Genomic DNA, 6,765 nt, shown 5'->3' with positions numbered 1-6,765 from the left:
GCCAGCTGGTGTTCAAAACCAGGTGGGAGGCTGCCTCAGTTGCCTGGAATTGGGGATTCTGATCAGGGCAGAATTAATGTTTAGGGAGAGATGTAGTATCACGACGCCTCCCAAAATACTATGCCTCCCAGGAAGACCTAAGGCTCCCAGGTAGCGCTGAGGCAGTGTCTTTGGTGTTAACAAGGGGGGGAAAGCCAAAGCAGACACCAAGGGGAGTAAATACAAACTGGTCTGTAGACTTCTGTTTTCGGCTACACGGCCCAAAATCCTGCTTGAGGAATTCTTAGAAAATTCAGCGAGTTGGGAGTCTAAAACACTTGGAAGTCCCATCCTGGTTAATATTTAAAGTGCATTTCTTTAAGCTTATCCATTAGACCTTGACAAGGGTGCTCAGGCTCAGACCCAGAAGCCACGGGTGCATTTCAGAGCCCTCAGGAGAGAGACGGAACGATACAGGCCATGACACTGAGGCATAGCCTCACTTGCTTTGCCTCGGCTTTGTCAATATTGTAAGCTTGGGTGGACGCCCTGTATGTCCCAAGGGTCAGATTCTGATTTGAGGAAGAGTGCTGGAAACACAGTCCCATGACACAACAGTTGGGGCCAAAGCAAGGTGGGAAACGTTGGGGATAATTCTTGGATGTTTTCCTCAGCAGGTAAGAAGTGTCTGATGTTGTCAAGGCTCAGCTCCAGCCTGTGTGGAGAAAGGGGACCTTCTTATATAAGGCTGTAAACCACCCTGTGTGGGGCTGAGACAGTCCTCTACAGCAGTCGTTCCCAACCTTGGGTAATCCAGATGTTCTAGGACTGCAATTCCCAGAAGCCTTCACCACTTTCTGTACTGACTGAGATTTCTGGGAGTTGGAGTCCCAAGTGTGGACCTAAGATTGGGAGCCATTGTTCTACAGCAAGTTGCAAGTATTTACTCTGATGGTTCTCTTGACCCATGGGGTCACAAGGGAGCATGGTGCATTGGGTGGAGAGTCAGGCTAGGACTCAACGGTCCTGGGTTCAAATCCCGCCTTGGTGGTGGAGGGAATGTGCTGGTAAAACCTCTCCTTAGATGTGAAGATTCACAGTCATCTGGAAGTTGAGTCACGACAACTGAACTTCTTGTTAGGTTGAGATAAGTTGGTACTCATCCAAGTAGTTCACCTGAAACCAACATGGAGGATCTATCAGGGATCTCCTACCTACTCGCCCCAGACTTGAAGAAGCAATTTGGAGGAGGAGTGAAACATTTCAGCTCTCCTTAGATATCTCACGCATCTGGAAAAGCCATTGTAAAGTTGGAAGCAACTTGAAAACACAGAACTATTCAGGTGGTTCCCTCTTAAATGTCGTGCTCTTAACCACTAGATGGCAGGACTTCCTCATTAGAATGATCAACCACTAATAGGCCATCCTTAGTAGATTTTTTGGAACGTCACCCTGTACCTGTTGAGATCATCTTTAACTAGATCTGCTAATCTGTATTTTTATGCAGAAGCAGTGGCCTCAGGCCTGGGCACTTAAAGGTAAAGGCTCCCCTTGACATTTAGTCCAGTCGTGTCCGGCTTTAGGGCATGGTGCTCATCCCCGTTTCCAAGCCATAGAGCCAGCGTCTTGTCCATAGACAGTTTCCGTGATCACGTGGCCAGCGCGACTAGACACAGAATGCCATGACCTTCCCACTGAGGTGGTACCTATTTATCTACTTGCATTTTTACATGCTTTCAAACTGCTAGGTTGGCAGGAGCTAGGACAAGCGACGGGAGCTCACTCCGTCGCGTGGATTCAATCTTACGACTGCTGGTCTTCTGACCTTGCAGCACAGAGGCTTCTGCGGTTTAACTCGCAGTGCCACCACGTCCCCAGGCCTGGATAAGTGCCCTCAAATAGGAGTAGAGCCAGTGATCCAGAGGGCAGAGTTGTTGAACTCTTTCCCCAATTTTGAAAAATTACTTTGGAGAAGGGAGAAATGGAATGGTGTTGTGGATTTTTGAATGTTGGTTAAATACCTCCGGTTGGGCAGCAGAAATGCAGGGATTCACAGAGCAGAATAGTTTCCAGTTCCCCAGAGTGGTCCACCCCCTTTTTTCTCATTAAGTTAGCCCTTACAGTCTCAATAACTCACTCTGAGATATTAGAGAAAGAATAAAAACCATTTTGAACTCACAGTTGTGAACAGATCAAATAGCAAACTGACAAACATGACTGCCTTTATCAGTAAACTTCAACAGACTCTTAGAGAGGGAGAAACCACAGAGCAGAGAGGTGTGGCTCTTTTAATTCAGAGTCAGGGAAGGAATGATTGGTTAGTGTGGGCTAGATTGACAGTCACCCCAGTCCAGAAAGTCCCTCCCAGCCAAATCTACTAAAGGCAGCATACGAGGTTGCAAAAACTCCCAACATAGGGTAGCACGCATGCACATCTGCACGTCCGTGGGCTCCACATGCTTTGAAGCACAACTCCATAGGGCAGTTGCATTGCCAATTTTGAAATAAGACTGTGTTCCCAGTCCGGTTGCCTTCTATATTTGGAACCTGTCCAATTTTACCTATGAGAAGTTGAGAAAAGCCATCCTCTTCGCCAGGCTGCCATGATTCCAACCTTCCTTGGCCTTCCTCCATGGCGTAATGTTTTTTTTAACAAAACTTTCTTTGCCCATGTTATAAAAGTCATCTACCTTCCTTCCTCCACACCTTCCATTCTTTCCAACTGTTCGAGTTGTATGCAAATACAGCTGTTTTTCCAGCTCAAATGTTGACTCAGGCATTGAAAGCCAACATCGCTGGTGTTTTCTCTCCCCACATGGGGAACAGGGTGTGATTGTGTTCATCTCCTCGTTGTGGGCTTTCCAGAATAGCAGTTGCTTTTTGTTGCTTATTATTCCCAGAATAACTAAGCTGACATCTTTGTAATTATCCAAGCCTGGACTATGTCGGTTTATTCATCCATTCTTCTGGTATAGCCCAACACTTAGAGGGCTCACCCATCAAATAAGATGTCTGTCCGAAAGAGGTGGTTTCCCTGCTTCTTCTTTTTCCTGCTCCCCTTAAAAAGGGTCCCCTCCAACCAAATCCAACAAATTAGGCTTATTTGGTGGAACTGGCCAAGTGAATGGATATGTACTCATTAAACCGCAGAAGCCTCTGTGCTGCAAGGTCAGAAGACCAGCCGTCGAAAGATCGAATCCACATGACGGAGTGAGCTCCAGTCGCCTGTCCCAGCTCCTGCCAACTGAGCAGTTCGAAAGCATGTAAAAAAATTGAGTAAATAAATAGGTAACACCTCGGTGGGAAGGTCATGGCGTTCCGTGTCTAGTCGCACTGGCTACGTGATCATGGAAACTGTCTATGGACAAACGCTGGCTCAACGGCTTGGAGATGGGGGTGAGCACTGCGCCCTAGAGTTGGACACGACTGGACTTAATGTCAAGGGGAACCTTTAACATTAGTGAAAGAAGAATTCTAGGTTGTTTGGTGCAAGCAGGCTTGGCGTGCCAAACCTTAATGCTCTGTTGATTATGTCGAGCACTATCACCGTTCCTTTGTTCCATATGTTTGCTGGACGCCCGGCAAACATATCAATGAGCTGTATACTTTGCCCCTTGATCCTCCAGCTGTCCCAGGTGACGTGATTGTGTACAGCTCTACACAAAGTCCTCACCTGGACACGTCTACACCAACCACCTGCTTCTGCCCACCTGGCTAGTCCCTTTCTCTTCTGCATTTTCTTCCCAAGATGTTACCATGACGTCTCTGCCCCACACCTTGTCTTTCTAACCCGTGAGCTTCCCTATTAGCACAACATCCAAGCGTCTCTGACTCAGGAGAGAGAGCGGCTACGGTCCTGCCCATGTCCTGACGTCACCCAAGGAATGAAAAACGGCGGCTCATGTTTGAAGACGAATAAATCTCTTGTCGGACAGCGCGTTTTCTCCATCTGCTTGCAGAAGCAGATTTTATTGGCCTAAAACGGCAGTAGCTCTTTTGGGCTGGTATTACTATTATTAAATGTATTATTACAGTACATTTTAATGCCAGGGATGAGTGCAGCGCCTGTGGCGTTTTCTGCCTTGTGTGCCAAAATACCTAGCTAGGCTTTGAGTCTAACACACCTTCAACGGGGTGGAAGACTCTTTTTAAAACAGGGGGTGATGATCTGCCCGCATGAGGCGATAACGAGGCTTTCAAGTTTGTTTTTAAGTAGTTGGCTATCCTACCTTACTTTCTCCCTCTTCGTCAAACTATTCCTAGTCGTTTTCTTCCGAAATGTAACCGATCTCTCCCCCGCACACACTTTTTTTTAAAAAAAAAAACCTCTACAAATTTGCTTGTTAGCCTTTCAACACTTACCTAGGAAGATATCGTAACACCTGTAATTTGCACGGTTCTGTTGCATGGGGCTAGGCCTCCCGATCTTATCTAACGAACCCGACTGAGTATGAACCTGAACTTCGTCCTGTTAATGTCATTACTCAAACCGGTACTCTGTGATCTCGGGGAAAAATTAGCATATCCAGTACTTAACTCTGTTTGGCAAGATTATATAATTATCACTGTGCTCTTGTTGAGTTAGCTCTCTCTCTCCCTTAATTTTAATTTATTTTTAAATTCAGAGGCAGCCTGAAGGGGACTTTTCTCTCTCCTATCTATATAACTTTCCCAGACAGTTCTGTGTTTCCCAAACATTTCCCAGGGGAAACCAATAAGGCACATAAATACAAGCAAAAGCAGGCACGACCTGGCATGTTTTAAACTTGTCAGCCCAACTGTGTGGGTTTGAGAGAGAGGAGCTGGTTTTTCCCACAGATTCAAAACAGCGAGATTGTGCAATGCCTGCAGAAGGACGGGAGAATCTTCTTTTTCCGCAGACAAAACCTCGGGACGAGAGTTCTCGCCTCTCAAGTTTCCATACTGGCCTAAGCCAGGAATAATTTCTAGGACCTGCACATTTGCTGAAGCTGATGGGCCCATTTAACTAAAGATAAGCATGCTTCAGTCGTGATTGTATTGGACAAGGGATTTCAGACCTCAAACCTGACTTTGCTGGAAATTCCTCCACTTCTCTAGAAATTCAGGTGAGAGAAAAATGTCCCATCAAGCAGTACTTACTGCTGGAAGAGAAAGCGTTATTTTTATGTGCAGATTGAAAACATGGGCACCCACCTCCATTTATTATGTGTGTGCTGTGTTTAATGCAACCTCATTCAAGGTTTACAAATACGAGGGGAGTTTGTTAAACAAAGTCACAGGCTGATACTCTGTTAAATGAGGAATGCCTGGCTCAGAGAAATGTATCTACCGGCAGGAGCAAACAGAATAGTGTATACGAGACAATACTGTACATGTGAACTGTGAAGGCAGGATAAATACTTAACAAAGGGAATACACTCAACAGATTTCATCCAGCATTTTTTGTGCAATGCATCAAGTATTCAGAAATATATATATATTTCTGACTTGAGGGGAATACCTTTTAAAGTCTTAAACATGTTTCTTTGCCAGACTGCGACGGGGACGATTCAAAATGTTCCGGCCTTCTCATATTTCTGAATTTATTTTGGGCAAAACTGAATCATGGAGCTCGCACAGACGGAATGCCCTGCAGAGCGGCCACCGTTTGCCTTTAGAAGCCTGCGGACAGCCTGCGCTGGCAACACAGAACCTACGAGGACTGCCGGGAGAAAACACGAGAGCTGTTTTGCCAACACAGCAAAAGCCGCCTGATACAATCCTGTCTGTGCGCCAGGCCACCTACTAAGCAGTAGTGGTTAAGCAAAGCCCAAATCAACTCTGTCAAAGCTGTGGGAAGTTTGGCAGCAGCCGGGCAGGGTTCCAGAAGACCTACCTCAAGGTCAATGGGGCTTTATAATTTGAGACTCCATCCCGTTTATCCACTGTTCACATCAGAATTAAGAGTTGTAGTGGCAAAAAAAGTTAACCCAAGGCTAAGGAATGTTAAATTTCCTTAGCTTTGAGTTAATCTACAGCAGCCTTCACCAATTTAAGACTTTCCTGGTGTGTTGAATTGCAGTTCCCATTATCCCCTGCCAACATGGCCTACAACAGTGAAGAAGATGGGGCTTTTTTCCCCCCATCAAAACAATCCTGGTACCACTCATTTTTTGTGGGTTTCCACCACAGTCAAAAGATTGTTGTTTATGATGATAAAGGAACTGTTGGATAGCTCAGTGGTTTGGGCCTCTGGCTGCAAATCCCAGAGGTTGGGAGTTTGATTCCCCAGCGGTGCCTTCTCGACACCGGCTTGGACTCCGTGATCCATAGGGTCCCTTCCAGTTCTGCAGTTCTAAGATTTAGATTTACAAAATCATAAGCAGTGCCTGCAGCTGGCTTTCCTACTGATCGTGTCCTGCAACTTTAAGAAAATCCTGGCCCCATGTTGTTTCTTGGCAAGGATCAAACAATGTTGCCTGCATAAGAGCTTCTCCAGGCTGGTTTCTTGTTCTCCGGCCCCTTCAGTCAGGCACAGGAAGAAGGACCAGAAAAAGCTGACTGTTCTCCGATTTATTTTGTACTTTTCAGCAATCAGTGCTTAAATGTGCTTGACTTCCTCTCCTGCTCCTTTTGCATCATGTCTGTTGGGACTGTAAGCCTTGGCACAGGCAGGCGTACGTCAATCTGTGTACTGCCTGGAAAATTGCAGGTGCTCTATAAAACGAATCATGAGGCCAACGATATTAAAACAGTAAGCACGAAGACCTCCTCCTCTGCATCTCCAGACATGACCGTACAAGAAATTGGTTGATAATCTGTTGA

The sequence above is a fragment of the Pogona vitticeps genome, chromosome 9 (genome assembly GCF_051106095.1).
Source record: "Pogona vitticeps strain Pit_001003342236 chromosome 9, PviZW2.1, whole genome shotgun sequence".
NCBI lineage: Eukaryota > Metazoa > Chordata > Lepidosauria > Squamata > Agamidae > Pogona > Pogona vitticeps.
The sequence above is the reverse complement of the archived record's forward strand: the minus strand, read 5'-3'. Positions refer to the sequence as shown.